The sequence below is a fragment of the Mesoplodon densirostris genome, chromosome 10 (assembly GCF_025265405.1).
Source record: "Mesoplodon densirostris isolate mMesDen1 chromosome 10, mMesDen1 primary haplotype, whole genome shotgun sequence".
Lineage (NCBI taxonomy): Eukaryota > Metazoa > Chordata > Mammalia > Artiodactyla > Ziphiidae > Mesoplodon > Mesoplodon densirostris.
Genome location: NC_082670.1, coordinates 47,515,582 through 47,537,115, shown reverse-complemented (window position 1 = coordinate 47,537,115; position 21,534 = coordinate 47,515,582).

The following is a 21,534-nucleotide window of genomic DNA, read 5'->3' as shown; positions in this document are numbered from 1 at the left end:
TACGGTGTCTTAGGCCATGTGCCTCTGCACTAGGATGCAACATGTAAACGACGGACTGCCTGACACTACTGGGACCTGTTAGCCACTTTGAGTTGAGGACAACTATATGCCAAAAGAAGGGCAATGGAGGCCTTCTTTCCTTAAGCCACTAGAACGGGTAAATGTGAACAGCAATATTATCTCCCTTCTACCGCATCTGGGAAGTACAAAACTCAAAAGGAAAGTGCAGGGAGAATGCTCTGTGTTCCCTTTGGAAAAGAGAGCTTGAAGGGAAACTTTTTTCCTCACTGGGATTTAGAACGTTGCAGGCTCAATTGTGGCAGGGAAACACTGTTGTTCCATATCTCCTCTTCTTAACACAATCCATTTCTCGTCACAGAAATAGGCAGGCCCCAGATCCAAGGCAGCCTGTGTCAAAGCGGTGCCTAAACTCCAGCAAGCGTTTATGGTGTCATAGGCCACAGGCTGTGCACTAGATTCTAAGATGTAGGCGAAGGACTGCCCGTCAGTTCTGGGACCTGTAAGCCACATTCAGTTGAGGAGAATTATATGCCAGAAGTAGCGCAATGGAGTCCTTCTTTCCTTAAGCCACTAGAACGTGTAAATGTGAACAGCAGATGTATCTCCCTTCTACCGCACCTGGGAAGTACAAAACTCAAAGGGAAAGTGCAGGGAGAATGCTCTGTGTTCCCTTTGGAAAAGAGCTTGAAGGGAAACGTTGTTTTCCTCACTGGAATTTACAGCGTTGCAGGCTCAATGGTGGCAGGGAAACACTGTTGTTCCATATCTTCTCTTCTTAACACAATCCATTTCTCGTCAGAGAAACAGGCAGGCCCCAGGTCCAAGGCAGCCTGTGTCAATGCGGTGCTTAAACTCCAGCAAGCGTTTATGATGTCATAGGCCACTAGGCTGTGCACTAGATTCTAAGATGTAGGCGACGGCGTGCCCGACACTTCTGGGACCTGTAAGCCCGTTCAGTTGAGGAGAACTATATGCCAAAAGAAGGGCAATGGAGACCTTCTTTTCTTAAGCCACTAGAAGCTGTAAATGTGAACAGCAGATGTATCTCCCTTCTACCGCACCTGGGAAGTACAAAACTCAAAGGGAAAGTGCAGGGAGAATGCTCTGTGTTCCCTTTGGAAAAGAGCTTGAAGGGAAACGTTGTTTTCCTCAGTGGAATTTACACCATTGCAGGCTCAATTGTGGCAGGGAAACACTGTTGTTCCATATCTTCTCTTCTTAACACAATCCATTTCTCGTCACAGAAACAGGCAGGCCCCAGATCCAAGGCAGCCTGTGTCAAAGCGGTGCTTAAACTCCAGCAAGCGTTTATGGTGTCATAGGCCACTAGGCTGTGCACTAGATTCTAAGATGTAGGCGAAGGACTGCCCGACAGTTCTGGGACCTGTAAGCCACGTTCAGTTGAGGAGAACTATATGCCAGGAGAAGCGCAATGGAGTCCTTCTTTCCTTAAGCCACTAGAAGCTGTAAATGTGAACAGCAGATGTATCTCCCTTCTACCGCACCGGGGAAGTACAAAACACAGAACGAAGGCGCAGGGGGAATGCTCTGTGGTCCTTGTGGAGAAGAGGGCTTGAAAAGTGACCTGAAAACGTTCAGCGTTTTCGGAAGCCACCTGAAGGTGTCAATGTGAACAACAGAAGTATCTATCTTCTACAGCACCCGGAAGCCCCAAAGACCACAGGAAGGCAAAGGGAGAGTGCTTTGTGGTCCCTTTGGAAAACAGGGTTTGAAGGGATTCACTAAGGATTGTTAGGGAATAGGTAAAACACATGGGACGACTAGCATCGAGCTCAAGCTCTCTGTTTCTCGTCACACAGAGAGGCAGGCCGCAGGTCCAAGGCAGCATGTGTCAAAGCGGTGCTATAAATGCAGGAAGCTTTTACGGTGTCTTAGGCCATGTGCCTCTGCACTAGGATGCAACATGTAAACAACGGACTGCCTGACACTACTGGGACCTGTAAGCCACTTTGAGTTGAGGACAACTATATGCCAAAAGAAGGGCAATGGAGGCCTTCTTTCCTTAAGCCACTAGAATGGGTAAATGTGAACAGCAATAGTATCTCCCTTCTACCGCATCTGGGAAGTACAAAACTCAAAAGGAAAGTGCAGGGAGAATGCTCTCTGTTCCCTTTGGAAAAGAGCTTGAAGGGAAACGTTGTTTTCCTCACTGGAATTTTCAGTGTTGCAGGCTCAATGGTGGCAGGGAAACACTGTTGTTCCATATCTTCTCTTCTTAACACAATCCAGTTCTCGTCACAGAAATAGGCAGGCCCCAGATCCAAGGCAGCCTGTGTCAAAGTGGTGCTTAAACTCCAGCAAGCGTTTATGGTGTCATAGGCCAATAGGCTGTGCACTTGATTCTAAGATGTAGGCGAAGGACTGCCCTTCAGTTCTGGGACCTGTAAGCCACGTTCAGTTGAGGAGAATTATATGCCAGAAGTAGCGCAATGGAGTCCTTCTTTCCGTAATCCAGTAGAACGTGTAAATGTGAACAGCAGATGTATCTCCCTTCTTCCGCACCTGGGAAGTACAAAACTCAAAGGGAAAGTGCAGGGAGAATGCTCTGTGTCCCCTATGGTAAAGAGCTTGAAGGGAAACGTTGTTTTCCTGACTGGAATTTACAGCGTTGCAGGCTCAATGGTGGCAGGGAAACACTGTTGTTCCATATCTTCTCTTCTTAACACAATCCATTTCTCGTCACAGAAACAGGCAGGCCCCAGGTCCAAGGCAGCCTGTGTCAAAGCGGTGCTTAAACTCCAGCAAGCGTTTATGATGTCATAGGCCACTAGGCTGTGCACTAGATTCTAAGATGTAGGCGATGGCGTGCCCGACACTTCTGGGACCTGTAAGTCCGTTCAGTTGAGGAGAACTATATGCCAAAAGAAGGGCAATGGAGACCTTCTTTTCTTAAGCCACTAGAAGCTGTAAATGTGAACAGCAGATGTATCTCCCTTCTACCGCACCTGGGAAGTACAAAACTCAAAGGGAAAGTGCAGGGAGAATGCTCTGTGTTCCCTTTGGAAAAGAGCTTGAAGGGAAACGTTGTTTTCCTCAGTGGAATTTACACCATTGCAGGCTCAATTGTGGCAGGGAAACACTGTTGTTCCATATCTTCTCTTCTTAACACAATCCATTTCTCGTCACAGAAACAGGCAGGCCCCAGATCCAAGGCAGCCTGTGTCAAAGCGGTGCTTAAACTCCAGCAAGCGTTTATGGTGTCATAGGCCACTAGGCTGTGCACTAGATTCTAAGATGTAGGCGAAGGACTGCCCGTCAGTTCTGGGACCTGTAAGCCACGTTCAGTTGAGGAGAACTATATGCCAAAAGAAGGGCAATGGAGACCTTCTTTTCTTAAGCCACTAGAAGCTGTAAATGTGAACAGCAGATGTATCTCCCTTCTACCGCACCTGGGAAGTACAAAACACAGAACGAAGGCGCAGGGGTAAAGCTCTGTGGTCCTTGTGGAGAAGAGGGCTTGAAAAGTGACCTGAAAACGTTCAGCGTTTTCGGAAGCCACCTGAAGGTGTCAATGTGAACAACAGAAGTATCTATCTTCTACAGCACCCGGAAGCCCCAAAGACCACAGGAAGGCAAAGGGAGAGTGCTTTGTGGTCCCTTTGGAAAACAGGGTTTGAAGGGATTCACTAAGGATTGTTAGGGAATAGGTAAAACACATGGGACGACTAGCATCGAGCTCAAGCTCTCTGTTTCTCGTCACACAGAGAGGCAGGCCGCAGGTCCAAGGCAGCGTGTGTCAAAGCGGTGCTATAAATGCAGGAAGCTTTTACGGTGTCTTAGGCCATGTGCCTCTGCACTAGGATGCAACATGTAAACAACGGACTGCCTGACACTACTGGGACCTGTAAGCCACTTTGAGTTGAGGACAATTATATGCCAAAAGAAGGGCAATGGAGGCCTTCTTTCCTTAAGCCACTAGAACGGGTAAATGTGAACAGCAATAGTATCTCCCTTCTACCGCATCTGGGAAGTACAAAACTCAAAAGGAAAGTGCAGGGAGAACGCTCTGTGTTCCCTTTGGAAAAGAGATCTTGAAAGGAAACATTGTTTTCCTCACTGGAATTTACAGCGTTGCAGGCTCAATGGTGGCAGGGAAACACTGTTGTTCCATATCTTCTCTTCTTAACACAATCCATTTCTCGTCACAGAAATAGGCAGAACCCAGATCAAAGACAGCCTGTGTCAAAGCGGAGCTTAAACTCCAGAAAGCGTTTATGGTGTCATAGGCCACTAGGCTGTGCACTAGATTCTAAGATGTAGGCGAAGGACTGCCGGTCAGTTCCGGGCCCTGTAAGCCACGTTCAGTTGAGGAGAATTATATGCCAGAAGTAGCGCAATGGAGTCCTTCTTTCCTTAAGCCAGTAGAACGTGTAAATGTGAACAGCAGATGTATCTCCCTTCTTCCGCACCTGGGAAGTACAAATCTCAAAGGGAAAGTGCAGGGAGAATGCTCTGTGTCCCCTATGGAAAAGAGCTTGAAGGGAAACGTTGTTTTCCTCACTGGAATTTACAGCGTTGCAGGCTCAATGGTGGCAGGGAAACACTGTTCTTCCATATCTTCTCTTCTTAACACAATCCATTTCTCGTCACAGAAACAGGCAGGCCCCAGGTCCAAGGCAGCCTGTGTCAATGCGGTGCTTAAACTCCAGCTAGCGTTTATGATGTCATAGGCCACTAGGCTGTGCACTAGATTCTAAGATGTAGGCGACGGAGTGCCCGACAATTCTGGGCCCTGTAAGCCTGTTCAGTTGAGGAGAACTATATGCCAAAAGAAGGGCAATGGAGACCTTCTTTTCTTAAGCCACTAGAAACTGTAAAAGTGAACAGCAGATGTATCTCCCTTCTACCGCACCTGGGAAGTACAAAACACAGAACGAAGGCGCAGGGGGAATGCTCTGTGGCCCTTGTGGAGAAGAGGGCTTGAATAGTGACCTGAAAACGTTCAGCGTTTTCGGAAGCCACCTAAAGGTGTTAATGTGAACAACAGAAGTATCTACCTTCTACAGCACCCGGAAGCCCCAAAGACCACAGGAAGGCAAAGGGAGAGTGCTTTGTGGTCCCTTTGGAAAACAGGGTTTGAAGGGATTCACTAAGGATTGTTAGGGAATAGGTAAAACACATGGGACGACTAGCATCGAGCTCAAGCTCTCTGTTTCTCGTCACACAGAGAGGCAGGCCGCAGGTCCAAGGCAGCGTGTGTCAAAGCGGTGCTATAAATGCAGGAAGCTTTTACGGTGTCTTAGGCCATGTGCCTCTGCACTAGGATGCAACATGTAAACAACGGACTGCCTGACACTACTGGGACCTGTAAGCCACTTTGAGTTGAGGACAACTATATGCCAAAAGAAGGGCAATGGAGGCCTTCTTTCCTTAAGCCACTAGAACGGGTAAATGTGAACAGCAATAGTATCTCCCTTCTACCGCATCTGGGAAGTACAAAACTCAAAAGGAAAGTGCAGGGAGAATGCTCTGTGTTCCCTTTGGAAAAGAGAGCTTGAAGGGAAACATTTTTTCCTCACTGGGATTTAGAGCGTTGCAGGCTCAATTGTGTCAGGGAAACACTGTTGTTCCATATCTTCTCTTCTTAACACAATGCATTTCTCGTCACAGTAATAGGCAGGCCCCAGATCCAAGGCAGCCTGTGTCAAAGGGGTGCCTAAACTCCAGCAAGCGTTTATGGTGTCATAGGCCACTAGGCTGTGCACTAGATTCTAAGATGTAGGCGAAGGACTGCCTGTCAGTTCTGGGACCTGTAAGGCACGTTCAGTTGAGGAGAATTATATGCCAGAAGAAGCGCAATGGAGTCCTTCTTTCCTTAAGCCACTAGAACGTGTAAATGTGAACAGCAGATGTATCTCCCTTCTACCGCACCTGGGAAGTACAAAATTCAAAGGGAAAGTGCAGGGAGAATGCTCTGTGTCCCCTATGGAAAAGAGCTTGAAAGGAAACATTGTTTTCCTCACTGGAATTTACAGCGTTGCAGGCTCAATGGTGGCAGGGAAACACTGTTGTTCCATATCTTCTCTTCTTAACACAATCCATTTCTCGTCACAGAAATAGGCATGCCCCAGATCAAAGACAGCCTGTGTCAAAGCGGTGCTTAAACTCCAGCAAGCGTTTATGGTGTCATAGGCCACTAGGCTGTGCACTAGATTCTAAGATGTAGGCGAAGGACTGCCCGTCAGTTCTGGGACCTGTAAGCCACGTTCAGTTGAGGAGAACTATATGCCAGGAGAAGCGCAATGGAGTCCTTCTTTCCTTAAGCCACTAGAACGTGTAAATGTGAACAGCAGATGTATCTCCCTTCTTCCGCACCTGGGAAGTACAAAACTCAAAGGGAAAGTGCAGGGAGAATGCTCTGTGTCCCCTATGGAAAAGAGCTTGAAGGGAAACGTTGTTTTCCTCACTGGAATTTACAGCGTTGCAAGCTCAATGGTGGCAGGGAAACACTGTTGTTCCATATCTTCTCTTCTTAACACAATCCATTTCTCGTCAGAGAAACAGGCAGGCCCCAGGTCCAAGGCAGCCTGTGTCAATGCGGTGCTTAAACTCCAGCAAGCGTTTATGATGTCATAGGCCACTAGGCTGTGCACTAGATTCTAAGATGTAGGCGACGGCGTCCCCGCCACTTCTGGGACCTGTAAGCCCGTTCAGTTGAGGAGAACTATATGCCAAAAGAAGGGCAATGGAGACCTTCTTTTCTTAAGCCACTAGAAGCTGTAAATGTGAACAGCAGATGTATCTCCCTTCTACCGCACCTGGGAAGTACAAAACAGAGAACGAAGGCGCAGGGGGAATGCTCTGTGGTCCTTGTGGAGAAGAGGGCTTGAAAAGTGACCTGAAAACGTTCAGCGTTTTCGGAAGCCACCTGAAGGTGTCAATGTGATCAACAGAAGTATCTATCTTCTACAGCACCCGGAAGCCCCAAAGACCACAGGAAGGCAAAGGGAGAGTGCTTTGTGGTCCCTTTGGAAAACAGGGTTTGAAGGGATTCACTAAGGATTGTTAGGGAATAGGTAAAACACATGGGACGACTAGCATCGAGCTCAAGCTCTCTGTTTCTCGTCACACAGAGAGGCAGGCCGCAGGTCCAAGGCAGCGTGTGTCAAAGCGGTGCTATAAATGCAGGAAGCTTTTACGGTGTCTTAGGCCATGTGCCTCTGCACTAGGATGCAACATGTAAACAACGGACTGCCTGACACTACTGGGACCTGTAAGCCACTTTGAGTTGAGGACAACTATATGCCAAAAGAAGGGCAATGGAGGCCTTCTTTCCTTAAGCCACTAGAACGGGTAAATGTGAACAGCAATAGTATCTCCCTTCTACCGCATCTGGGAAGTACAAAACTCAAAAGGAAAGTGCAGGGAGAATGCTCTGTGTTCCCTTTGGAAAAGAGAGCTTGAAGGGAAACTTTTTTTCCTCACTGGGATTTAGAGCGTTGCAGGCTCAATTGTGGCAGGGAAACACTGTTGTTCCATATCTTCTCTTCTTAACACAATGCATTTCTCGTCACAGTAATAGGCAGGCCCCAGATCCAAGGCAGCCTCTGTCAAAGGGGTGCCTAAACTCCAGCAAGCGTTTATGGTGTCATAGGCCACTAGGCTGTGCACTAGATTCTAAGATGTAGGCGAAGGACTGCCTGTCAGTTCTGGGACCTGTAAGCCACGTTCAGTTGAGGAGAATTATATGCCAGAACAAGCGCAATGGAGTCCTTGTTTCCTTAAGGCACTAGAACGTGTAAATGTGAACAGCATATGTATCTCCCTTCTACCGCACCGGGGAAGTACAAAACTCAAAGGGAAAGTGCAGGGAGAATGCTCTGTGTCCCCTATGGAAAAGAGCTTGAAGGGAAACGTTGTTTTCCTCACTGGAATTTACAGCGTTGCAGGCTCAATGGTGGCAGGGAAACACTGTTGTTCCATATCTTCTCTTCTTAACACAATCCATTTCTCGTCACAGAAAGAGGCAGGCCCCAGATCAAAGACAGCCTGTGTCAAAGCGGTGCTTAAACTCCAGCAAGCGTTTATGGTGTCATAGGCCACTAGGCTGTGCACTAGATTCTAAGATGTAGGCGAAGGACTGCCCGTCAGTTCTGGGACTTGTAAGCCACGTTCAGTTGAGGAGAACTATATGCCAGGAGAAGCGCAATGGAGTCCTTCTTTCCTTAAGCCACTAGAACGTGTAAATGTGAACAGCAGATGTATCTCCCTTCTACCGCACCGGGGAAGTACAAAACTCAAAGGGAAAGTGCAGGGAGAATGCTCTGTGTTCCCTTTGGAAAAGAGCTTGAAGGGAAATGTTGTTTTCCTCACTGGAATTTACAGCGTTGCAGGCTCAATGGTGGCAGGGAAACACTGTTGTTCAATATCTTCTCTTCTTAACACAATCCATTTCTCGTAACAGAAATAGGCAGGCCCCAGATCCAAGATAGCCTGTGTCAAAGCGGTGCTTAAACTCCAGCAAGCGTTTATGGTGTCATAGGCCACTAGGCTGTGCACTAGATTCTAAGATGTAGGCGAAGGACTGCCCGTCAGCTCTGGGCCCTGTAAGCCACGTATAGTTGAGGAGAATTATATGCCAGAAGTAGCGCAATGGAGTCCTTCTTTCCTTAAGCCAGTAGAACGTGTAAATGTGAACAGCAGATGTACCTCCCTTCTTCCGCACCTGGGAAGTACAAAACTCAAAGGGAAAGTGCAGGGAGAATGCTCTGTGTCTCCTATGGAAAAGAGCTTGAAGGGAAACGTTGTTTTCCTCACTGGAATTTACAGCGTTGCAGGCTCAATGGTGGCAGGGAAACACTGTTGTTCCATATCTTCTCTTCTTAACACAATCCATTTCTCGTCAGAGAAACAGGCAGGCCCCAGGTCCAAGGCAGCCTGTGTCAATGCGGTGCTTAAACTCCAGCAAGCGTTTATGATGTCATAGGCCACTAGGCTGTGCACTAGATTCTAAGATGTAGGCGACGGAGTGCCCGACAATTCTGGGCCCTGTAAGCCTGTTCAGTTGAGGAGAACTATATGCCAAAAGAAGGGCAATGGAGACCTTCTTTTCTTAAGCCACTAGAAACTGTAAATGTGAACAGCAGATGTATCTCCCTTCTACCGCACCTGGGAAGTACAAAACCCAGAACGAAGGCGCAGGGGGAATGCTCTGTGGCCCTTGTGGAGAAGAGGGCTTGAATAGTGACCTGAAAACGTTCAGCGTTTTCGGAAGCCACCTAAAGGTGTTAATGTGAACAACAGAAGTATCTACCTTCTACAGCACCCGGAAGCCCCAAAGACCACAGGAAGGCAAAGGGAGAGTGCTTTGTGGTCCCTTTGGAAAACAGGGTTTGAAGGGATTCACTAAGGATTGTTAGGGAATAGGTAAAACACATGGGACGACTAGCATCGAGCTCAAGCTCTCTGTTTCTCGTCACACAGAGAGGCAGGCCGCAGGTCCAAGGCAGCGTGTGTCAAAGCGGTGCTATAAATGCAGGAAGCTTTTACGGTGTCTTAGGCCATGTGCCTCTGCACTAGGATGCAACATGTAAACAACGGACTGCCTGACACTACTGGGACCTGTAAGCTACTTTGAGTTGAGGACAACTATATGCCAAAAGAAGGGCAATGGAGGCCTTCTTTCCTTAAGCCACTAGAACGGGTAAATGTGAACAGCAGATGTATCTCCCTTCTACCGCACCGGGGAAGTACAAAACTCAAAGGGAAAGTGCAGGGAGAATGCTCTGTGTCCCCTATGGAAAAGAGCTTGAAGGGAAACGTTGTTTTCCTCACTGGAATTTACAGCGTTGCAGGCTCAATGGTGGCAGGGAAACACTGTTGTTCCATATCTTCTCTTCTTAACACAATCCATTTCTCGTCACAGAAACAGGCAGGCCCCAGATCCAAGGCAGCCTGTGTCAAAGCGGTGCTTAAACTCCAGCAAGCGTTTATGGTGTCATAGGCCACTAGGCTGTGCACTAGATTCTAAGATGTAGGCGACGGCGTGCCCGACACTTCTGGGACCTGTAAGTCCGTTCAGTTGAGGAGAACTATATGCCAAAAGAAGGGCAATGGAGACCTTCTTTTCTTAAGCCACTAGAAGCTGTAAATGTGAACAGCAGATGTATCTCCCTTCTACCGCACCTGGGAAGTACAAAACTCAAAGGGAAAGTGCAGGGAGAATGCTCTGTGTTCCCTTTGGAAAAGAGCTTGAAGGGAAACGTTGTTTTCCTCAGTGGAATTTACACCATTGCAGGCTCAATTGTGGCAGGGAAACACTGTTGTTCCATATCTTCTCTTCTTAACACAATCCATTTCTCGTCACAGAAACAGGCAGGCCCCAGATCCAAGGCAGCCTGTGTCAAAGCGGTGCTTAAACTCCAGCAAGCGTTTATGGTGTCATAGGCCACTAGGCTGTGCATTAGATTCTAAGATGTAGGCGAAGGACTGCCCGTCAGTTCTGGGACCTGTAAGCCACGTTCAGTTGAGGAGAACTATATGCCAAAAGAAGGGCAATGGAGACCTTCTTTTCTTAAGCCCCTAGAAGCTGTAAATGTGAACAGCAGATGTATCTCCCTTCTACCGCACCTGCGAAGTACAAAACACAGAACGAAGGCGCAGGGTTAAAGCTCTGTGGTCCTTGTGGAGAAGAGGGCTTGAAAAGTGACCTGAAAACGTTCAGGGTTTTCGGAAGCCACCTGAAGGTGTCAATGTGAACAACAGAAGTATCTATCTTCTACAGCACCCGGAAGCCCCAAAGACCACAGGAAGGCAAAGGGAGAGTGCTTTGTGGTCCCTTTGGAAAACAGGGTTTGAAGGGATTCACTAAGGATTGTTAGGGAATAGGTAAAACACATGGGACGACTAGCATCGAGCTCAAGCTCTCTGTTTCTCGTCACACAGAGAGGCAGGCCGCAGGTCCAAGGCAGCGTGTGTCAAAGCGGTGCTATAAATGCAGGAAGCTTTTACGGTGTCTTAGGCCATGTGCCTCTGCACTAGGATGCAACATGTAAACAACGGACTGCCTGACACTACTGGGACCTGTAAGCCACTTTGAGTTGAGGACAACTATATGCCAAAAGAAGGGCAATGGAGGCCTTCTTTCCTTAAGCCACTAGAACGGGTAAATGTGAACAGCAATAGTATCTCCCTTCTACCGCATCTGGGAAGTACAAAACTCAAAAGGAAAGTGCAGGGAGAACGCTCTGTGTTCCCTTTGGAAAAGAGAGCTTGAAGGGAAACTTTTTTTCCTCACTGGGATTTAGAGCGTTGCAGGCTCAATTGTGGCAGGGAAACACTGATGTTCCATATCTTCTCTTCTTAACACAATGCATTTCTCGTCACAGTAATAGGCAGGCCCCAGATCCAAGGCAGCCTCTGTCAAAGGGGTGCCTAAACTCCAGCAAGCGTTTATGGTGTCATAGGCCACTAGGCTGTGCACTAGATTCTAAGATGTAGGCGAAGGACTGCCTGTCAGTTCTGGGACCTGTAAGCCACGTTCAGTTGAGGAGAATTATATGCCAGAACAAGCGCAATGGAGTCCTTCTTTCTTAAGCCACTAGAACGTGTAAATGTGAACAGCATATGTATCTCCCTTCTACCGCACCTGGGAAGTACAAAACTCAAAGGGAAAGTGCAGGGAGAATGCTCTGTGTCCCCTATGGAAAAGAGCTTGAAAGAAAACATTGTTTTCCTCACTGGAATTTACAGCGTTGCAGGCTCAATTGTGGCAGGGAAACACTGTTGTTCCATATCTTCTCTTCTTAACACAATCCATTTCTCGTCACAGAAATAGGCAGGCCCCAGATCAAAGACAGCCTGTGTCAAAGCGGAGCTTAAACTCCAGCAAGCGTTTATGGTGTCATAGGCCACTAGGCTGTGCACTAGATTCTAAGATGTAGGCGAAGGACTGCCCGTCAGTTCTGGGACCTGTAAGCCACGTTCAGTTGAGGAGAACTATATGCCAGGAGAAGCGCAATGGAGTCCTTCTTTCCTTAAGCCACTAGAACGTGTAAATGTGAACAGCAGATGTATCTCCCTTCTACCGCACCGGGGAAGTACAAAACTCAAAGGGAAAGTGCAGGGAGAATGCTCTGTGTTCCCTTTGGAAAAGAGCTTGAAGGGAAACGTTGTTTTCCTCACTGGAATTTACAGCGTTGCAGGCTCAATGGTGGCAGGGAAACACTGTTGTTCCATATCTTCTCTTCTTAACACAATCCATTTCTCGTCACAGAAATAGGCAGGCCCCAGATCAAAGACAGCCTGTGTCAAAGCGGTGCTTAAACTCCAGCAAGCGTTTATGGTGTCATAGGCCACTAGGCTGTGCACTAGATTCTAAGATGTAGGCGAAGGACTGCCCGTCAGTTCCGGGCCCTGTAAGCCACGTTCAGTTGAGGAGAATTATATGCCAGAAGTAGCGCAATGGAGTCCTTCTTTCCTTAAGCCAGTAGAACGTGTAAATGTGAACAGCAGATGTATCTCCCTTCTTCCGCACCTGGGAAGTACAAAACCCAGAACGAAGGCGCAGGGGGGATGCTCTGTGGCCCTTGTGGAGAAGAGGGCTTGAATAGTGACCTGAAAACGTTCAGCGTTTTCGGAAGCCACCTAAAGGTGTTAATGTGAACAACAGAAGTATCTACCTTCTACAGCACCCGGAAGCCCCAAAGACCACAGGAAGGCAAAGGGAGAGTGCTTTGTGGTCCCTTTGGAAAACAGGGTTTGAAGGGATTCACTAAGGATTGTTAGGGAATAGGTAAAACACATGGGACGACTAGCATCGAGCTCAAGCTCTCTGTTTCTCGTCACACAGAGAGGCAGGCCGCAGGTCCAAGGCAGCGTGTGTCAAAGCGGTGCTATAAATGCAGGAAGCTTTTACGGTGTCTTAGGCCATGTGCCTCTGCACTAGGATGCAACATGTAAACAACGGACTGCCTGACACTACTGGGACCTGTAAGCCACTTTGAGTTGAGGACAACTATATGCCAAAAGAAGGGCAATGGAGGCCTTCTTTCCTTAAGCCACTAGAACGGGTAAATGTGAACAGCAATAGTATCTCCCTTCTACCGCATCTGGGAAGTACAAAACTCAAAAGGAAAGTGCAGGGAGAATGCTCTGTGTTCCCTTTGGAAAAGAGAGCTTAAAGGGAAACTTTTTTTCCTCACTGGGATTTAGAGCGTTGCAGGCTCAATTGTGGCAGGGAAACACTGTTGTTCCATATCTTCTCTTCTTAACACAATGTATTTCTCGTCACAGTAATAGGCAGGCCCCAGATCCAAGGCAGCCTGTGTCAAAGGGGTGCCTAAACTCCAGCAAGCGTTTATGGTGTCATAGGCCACTAGGCTGTGCACTAGATTCTAAGATGTAGGCGAAGGACTGCCTGTCAGTTCTGGGACCTGTAAGCCACGTTCAGTTGAGGAGAATTATATGCCAGAAGAAGCGCAATGGAGTCCTTCTTTCCTTAAGCCACTAGAACGTGTAAATGTGTACAGCAGATGTATCTCCCTTCTACCGCACCTGGGAAGTACAAAATTCAAAGGGAAAGTGCAGGGAGAATGCTCTGTGTCCCCTATGGAAAAGAGCTTGAAAGGAAACATTGTTTTCCTCACTGGAATTTACAGCGTTGCAGGCTCAATTGTGGCAGGGAAACACTGTTGTTCCATATCTTCTCTTCTTAACACAATCCATTTCTCGTCACAGAAATAGGCAGGCCCCAGATCAAAGACAGCCTGTGTCAAAGCGGTGCTTAAACTCCAGCAAGCGTTTATGGTGTCATAGGCCACTAGGCTGTGCACTAGATTCTAAGATGTAGGCGAAGGACTGCCCGTCAGTTCTGGGACCTGTAATCCACGTTCAGTTGAGGAGAACTATATGCCAGGAGAAGCGCAATGGAGTCCTTCTTTCCTTAAGCCAGTAGAACGTGTAAATGTGAACAGCAGATGTATCTCCCTTCTTCCGCACCTGGGAAGTACAAAACTCAAAGGGAAAGTGCAGGGAGAATGCTCTGTGTCCCCTATGGAAAAGAGCTTGAAGGGAAACGTTGTTTTCCTCACTGGAATTTACAGCGTTGCAAGCTCAATGGTGGCAGGGAAACACTGTTGTTCCATATCTTCTCTTCTTAACACAATCCATTTCTCGTCACAGAAACAGGCAGGCCCCAGGTCCAAGGCAGCCTGTGTCAATGCGGTGCTTAAACTCCAGCAAGCGTTTATGATGTCATAGGCCACTAGGCTGTGCACTAGATTCTAAATGTAGGCGACGGCGTGCCCGCCACTTCTGGGACCTGTAAGACCGTTCAGTTGAGGAGAACTATATGCCAAAAGAAGGGCAATGGAGACCTTCTTTTCTTAAGCCACTAGAAGCTGTAAATGTGAACAGCAGATGTATCTCCCTTCTACCGCACCTGGGAAGTACAAAACTCAAAGGGAAAGTGCAGGGAGAATGCTCTGTGTTCCCTTTGGGAAAGAGCTTGAAGGGAAACGTTGTTTTCCTCATTGGAATTTACAGGGTTGCAGGCTCAATTGTGGCAGGGAAACACTGTTGTTCCATATCTTCTCTTCTTAACACAATCCATTTCTCGTCACAGAAAGAGGCAGGCCCCAGATCCAAGGCAGCCTGTGTCAAAGCGGTGCTTAAACTCCAGCAAGCGTTTATGGTGTCATAGGCCACTAGGCTGTGCACTAGAGTCTAAGATGTAGGCGACGGACTGCCCGTCAGTTCTGGGACCTGTAAGCCACGTTCAGTTGAGGAGAACTATATGCCAAAAGAAGGGCAATGGAGACCTTCTTTTCTTAAGCCACTAGAAGCTGTAAATGTGAACAGCAGATGTATCTCCCTTCTACCGCACCTGGGAAGTACAAAACACAGAACGAAGGCGCAGGGGGAATGCTCTGTGGTCCTTGTGGAGAAGACGGCTTGAAAAGTGACCTGAAAACGTTCAGCGTTTTCGGAAGCCACCTGAAGGTGTCAATGTGAACAACAGAAGTATCTATCTTCTACAGCACCCGGAAGCCCCAAAGACCACAGGAAGGCAAAGGGAGAGTGCTTTGTGGTCCCTTTGGAAAACAGGGTTTGAAGGGATTCACTAAGGATTGTTAGGGAATAGGTAAAACACATGGGACGACTAGCATCGAGCTCAAGCTCTCTGTTTCTCGTCACACAGAGAGGCAGGCCGCAGGTCCAAGGCAGCGTGTGTCAAAGCGGTGCTATAAATGCAGGAAGCTTTTACGGTGTCTTAGGCCATGTGCCTCTGCACTAGGATGCAACATGTAAACAACGGACTGCCTGACACTACTGGGACCTGTTAGCCACTTTGAGTTGAGGACAACTATATGCCAAAAGAAGGGCAATGGAGGCCTTCTTTCCTTAAGCCACTAGAACGGGTAAATGTGAACAGCAATAGTATCTCCCTTCTACCGCATCTGGGAAGTACAAAACTCAAAAGGAAAGTGCAGGGAGAATGCTCTGTGTTCCCTTTGGAAAAGAGAGCTTGAAGGGAAACTTTTTTTCCTCACTGGGATTTAGAGCGTTGCAGGCTCAATTGTGACAGGGAAACACTGTTGTTCCATATCTTCACTTCTTAACACAATGCATTTCTCGTCACAGTAATAGGCAGGCCCCAGATCCAAGGCAGCCTCTGTCAAAGGGGTGCCTAAACTCCAGCAAGCGTTTATGGTGTCATAGGCCACTAGGCTGTGCACTAGATTCTAAGATGTAGGCGAAGGACTGCCTGTCAGTTCTGGGACCTGTAAGCCACGTTCAGTTGAGGAGAATTATATGCCAGAAGAAGCGCAATGGAGTCCTTCTTTCCTTAAGGCACTAGAACGTGTAAATGTGAACAGCATATGTATCTCCCTTCTACCGCACCTGGGAAGTACAAAACTCAAAGGGAATGTGCAGGGAGAATGCTCTGTGTCCCCTATGGAAAAGAGCTTGAAGGGAAACGTTGTTTTCCTCACTGGAATTTACAGCGTTGCAGGCTCAATGGTGGCAGGGAAACACTGTTGTTCCATATCTTCTCTTCTTAACACAATCCATTTCTCGTCACAGAAAGAGGCAGGCCCCAGATCAAAGACAGCCTGTGTCAAAGCGGTGCTTAAACTCCAGCAAGCGTTTATGGTGTCATAGGCCACTAGGCTGTGCACTAGATTCTAAGATGTAGGCGAAGGACTGCCCGTCAGTTCTGGGACCTGTAAGCCACGTTCAGTTGAGGAGAACTATATGCCAGAAGAAGCGCAATGGAGTCCTTCTTTCCTTAAGCCACTAGAACGTGTAAATGTGAACAGCAGATGTATCTCCCTTCTACCGCACCGGGGAAGTACAAAACTCAAAGGGAAAGTGCAGGGAGAATGCTCTGTGTTCCCTTTGGAAAAGAGCTTGAAGGGAAATGTTTTTTTCCTCACTGGAATTTACAGCGTTGCAGGCTCAATGGTGGCAGGGAAACACTGTTGTTCCATATCTTCTCTTCTTAACACAATCCATTTCTCGTCACAGAAATAGGCAGGCCCCAGATGCAAGATAGCCTGTGTCAAAGCGGTGCTTAAACTCCAGCAAGCGTTTATGGTGTCATAGGCCACTAGGCTGTGCACTAGATTCTAAGATGTAGGCGAAGGACTGCCCGTCAGTTCTGGGCCCTCTAAGCCACGTATAGTTGAGGAGAATTATATGCCAGAAGTAGCGCAATGGAGTCCTTCTTTCCTTAAGCCAGTAGAACGTGTAAATGTGAACAGCAGATGTACCTCCCTTCTTCCGCACCTAGGAAGTACAAAACTCAAAGGGAAAGTGCAGGGAGAATGCTCTGTGTCTCCTATGGAAAAGAGCTTGAAGGGAAACGTTGTTTTCCTCACTGGAATTTACAGCGTTGCAGGCTCAATGGTGGCAGGGAAACACTGTTGTTCCATATCTTCTCTTCTTAACACAATCCATTTCTCGTCAGAGAAACAGGCAGGCCCCAGGTCCAAGGCAGCCTGTGTCAATGCGGTGCTTAAACTCCAGCAAGCGTTTATGATGTCATAGGCCACTAGGCTGTGCACTAGATTCTAAGATGTAGGCGACGGAGTGCCCGACACTTCTGGGCCCTGTAAGCCTGTTCAGTTGAGGAGAACTATATGCCAAAAGAAGGGCAATGGAGACCTTCTTGTCTTAAGCCACTAGAAGCTGTAAATGTGAACAGCAGATGTATCTCCCTTCTACCGCACATGGGAAGTACAAAACACAGAACGAAGGCGCAGGGGGAATGCTCTGTGGTCCTTGTGGAGAAGAGGGCTTGAAAAGTGACCTGAAAACGTTCAGCGTTTTCGGAAGCCACCTGAAGGTGTCAATGTGAACAACAGAAGTATCTACCTTCTACAGCACCCGGAAGCCCCAAAGACCACAGGAAGGCAAAGGGAGAGTGCTTTGTGGTCCCTTTGGAAAACAGGGTTTGAAGGGATTCACTAAGGATTGTTAGGGAATAGGTAAAACACATGGGATGACTAGCATCGAGCTCAAGCTCTCTGTTTCTCGTCACACAGAGAGGCAGGCCGCAGGTCCAAGGCAGCGTGTGTCAAAGCGGTGCTATAAATGCAGGAAGCTTTTACGGTGTCTTAGGCCATGTGCCTCTGCACTAGGATGCAACATGTAAACGACGGACTGCCTGACACTACTGGGACCTGTTAGCCACTTTGAGTTGAGGACAACTATATGCCAAAAGAAGGGCAATGGAGGCCTTCTTTCCTTAAGCCACTAGAACGGGTAAATGTGAACAGCAATAGTATCTCCCTTCTACCGCATCTGGGAAGTACAAAACTCAAAAGGAAAGTGCAGGGAGAATGCTCTGTGTTCCCTTTGGAAAAGAGAGCTTGAAGGGAAACTTTTTTCCTCACTGGGATTTAGAACGTTGCAGGCTCAATTGTGGCAGGGAAAGACTGTTGTTCCATATCTCCTCTTCTTAACACAATCCATTTCTCGTCACAGAAATAGGCAGGCCCCAGATCCAAGGCAGCCTGTGTCAAAGCGGTGCCTAAACTCCAGCAAGCGTTTATGGTGTCATAGGCCACAGGCTGTGCACTAGATTCTAAGATGTAGGCGAAGGACTGCCCGTCAGTTCTGGGACCTGTAAGCCACATTCAGTTGAGGAGAATTATATGCCAGAAGAAGCGCAATGGAGTCCTTCTTTCCTTAAGCCACTAGAACGTGTAAATGTGAACAGCAGATGTATCTCCCTTCTACCGCACCTGGGAAGTACAAAACTCAAAAGGAAAGTGAAGGGAGAATGCTCTCTGTTCCCTTTGGAAAAGAGCTTGAAGGGAAACGTTGTTTTCCTCACTGGAATTTTCAGTGTTGCAGGCTCAATGGTGGCAGGGAAACACTGTTGTTCCATATCTTCTCTTCTTAACACAATCCAGTTCTCGTCACAGAAATAGGCAGGCCCCAGATCCAAGGCAGCCTGTGTCAAAGTGGTGCTTAAACTCCAGCAAGCGTTTATGGTGTCATAGGCCACTAGGCTGTGCACTAGATTCTAAGATGTAGGCGAAGGACTGCCCTTCAGTTCTGGGACCTGTAAGCCACGTTCAGTTGAGGAGAATTATATGCCAGAAGTAGCGCAATGGAGTCCTTCTTTCCTTAAGCCAGTAGAACGTGTAAATGTGAACAGCAGATGTATCTCCCTTCTTCCGCACCTGGGAAGTACAAAACTCAAAGGGAAAGTGCAGGGAGAATGCTCTGTGTCCCCTATGGAAAAGAGCTTGAAGGGAAACGTTGTTTTCCTCACTGGAATTTACAGCGTTGCAGGCTCAATGGTGGCAGGGAAACACTGTTGTTCCATATCTTCTCTTCTTAACACAATCCATTTCTCGTCACAGAAACAGGCAGGCCCCAGGTCCAAGGCAGCCTGTGTCAATGCGGTGCTTAAACTCCAGCAAGCGTTTATGATGTCATAGGCCACTAGGCTGTGCACTAGATTCTAAGATGTAGGCGACGGCGTGCCCGACACTTCTGGGACCTGTAAGTCCGTTCAGTTGAGGAGAACTATATGCCAAAATAAGGGCAATGGAGACCTTCTTTTCTTAAGCCACTAGAAGCTGTAAATGTGAACAGCAGATGTATCTCCCTTCTACCGCACCTGGGAAGTACAAAACTCAAAGGGAAAGTGCAGGGAGAATGCTCTGTGTTCCCTTTGGAAAAGAGCTTGAAGGGAAACGTTGTTTTCCTCAGTGGAATTTACACCATTGCAGGCTCAATTGTGGCAGGGAAACACTGTTGTTCCATATCTTCTCTTCTTAACACAATCCATTTCTCGTCACAGAAACAGGCAGGCCCCAGATCCAAGGCAGCCTATGTCAAAGCGGTGCTTAAACTCCAGCAAGCGTTTATGGTGTCATAGGCCACTAGGCTGTGCACTAGATTCTAAGATGTAGGCGAAGGACTGCCCGTCAGTTCTGGGACCTGTAAGCCACGTTCAGTTGAGGAGAACTATATGCCAAAAGAAGGGCAATGGAGACCTTCTTTTCTTAAGCCACTAGAAGCTGTAAATGTGAACAGCAGATGTATCTCCCTTCTACCGCACCTGGGAAGTACAAAACACAGAACGAAGGCGCAGGGGTAAAGCTCTGTGGTCCTTGTGGAGAAGAGGGCTTGAAAAGTGACCTGAAAACGTTCAGCGTTTTCGGAAGCCACCTGAAGGTGTCAATGTGAACAACAGAAGTATCTATCTTCTACAGCACCCGGAAGCCCCAAAGACCACAGGAAGGCAAAGGGAGAGTGCTTTGTGGTCCCTTTGGAAAACAGGGTTTGAAGGGATTCACTAAGGATTGTTAGGGAATAGGTAAAACACATGGGACGACTAGCATCGAGCTCAAGCTCTCTGTTTCTCGTCACACAGAGAGGCAGGCCGCAGGTCCAAGGCAGCGTGTGTCAAAGCGGTGCTATAAATGCAGGAAGCTTTTACGGTGTCTTAGGCCATGTGCCTCTGCACTAGGATGCAACATGTAAACAACGGACTGCCTGACACTACTGGGACCTGTAAGCCACTTTGAGTTGAGGACAACTATATGCCAAAAGAAGGGCAATGGAGGCCTTCTTTCCTTAAGCCACTAGAACGGGTAAATGTGAACAGCAATAGTATCTCCCTTCTACCGCATCTGGGAAGTACAAAACTCAAAAGGAAAGTGCAGGGAGAACGCTCTGTGTTCCCTTTGGAAAAGAGAGCTTGAAGGGAAACTTTTTTTCCTCACTGGGATTTAGAGCGTTGCAGGCTCAATTGTGGCAGGGAAACACTGTTGTTCCATATCTTCTCTTCTTAACACAATCCATTTCTCGTCACAGAAATAGGCAGGCCCCAGATCAAAGACAGCCTGTGTCAAAGCGGAGCTTAAACTCCAGCAAGCGTTTATGGTGTCATAGGCCACTAGGCTGTGCACTAGATTCTAAGATGTAGGCGAAGGACTGCCCGTCATTTCTGGGCCCTGTAAGCCACGTTCACTTGAGGAGAATTATATGCCAGAAGTAGCGCAATGGAGTCCTTCTTTCCTTAAGCAAGTAGAACGAATAAATATGAACAGCAGATGTATCTCCCTTCTACCGCACCGGGGAAGTACAAAACTCAAAGGGAAAGTGCAGGGAGAATGCTCTGTGTTCCCTTTGGAAAAGAGCTTGAAGGGAAACGTTGTTTTCCTCACTGGAATTTACAGCGTTGCAGGCTCAATGGTGGCAGGGAAACACTGTTGTTCCATATCTTCTCTTCTTAACACAATCCATTTCTCGTCACAGAAATAGGCAGGCCCCAGATCCAAGGCAGCCTGTGTCAAAGCGGTGCTTAAACTCCAGCAAGCGTTTATGGTGTCATAGGCCACTAGGCTGTGCACTAGATTCTAAGATGTAGGCGAAGGACTGCCCGTCAGTTCTGGGCCCTGTAAGCCACGTTCAGTTGAGGAGAATTATATGCCAGAAGTAGCGCAATGGAGTCCTTCTTTCCTTAAGCCAGTAGAACGTGTAAATGTGAACAGCAGATGTATCTCCCTTCTTCCGCACCTGGGAAGTACAAAACTCAAAGGGAAAGTGCAGGGAGAATGCTCTGTGTCCCCTATGGAAAAGAGCTTGAAGGGAAACGTTGTTTTCCTCACTGGAATTTACAGCGTTGCAGGCTCAATGGTGGCAGGGAAACACTGTTGTTCCATATCTTCTCTTCTTAACACAATCCATTTCTCGTCAGAGAAACACGCAGGCCCCAGGTCCAAGGCAGCCTGTGTCAATGCGGTGCTTAAACTCCAGCAAGCGTTTATGATGTCATAGGCCACTAGGCTGTGCACTAGATTCTAAGATGTAGGCGAAGGACTGCCCGTCAGTTCTGGGACCTGTAAGCCACGTTCAGTTGAGGAGAACTATATGCCAGGAGAAGCGCAATGGAGTCCTTCTTTCCTTAAGCCACTAGAACGTGTAAATGTGAACAGCAGATGTATCTCCCTTCTACCGCACCGGGGAAGTACAAAACTCAAAGGGAAAGTGCAGGGAGAATGCTCTGTGTCCCCTATGGAAAAG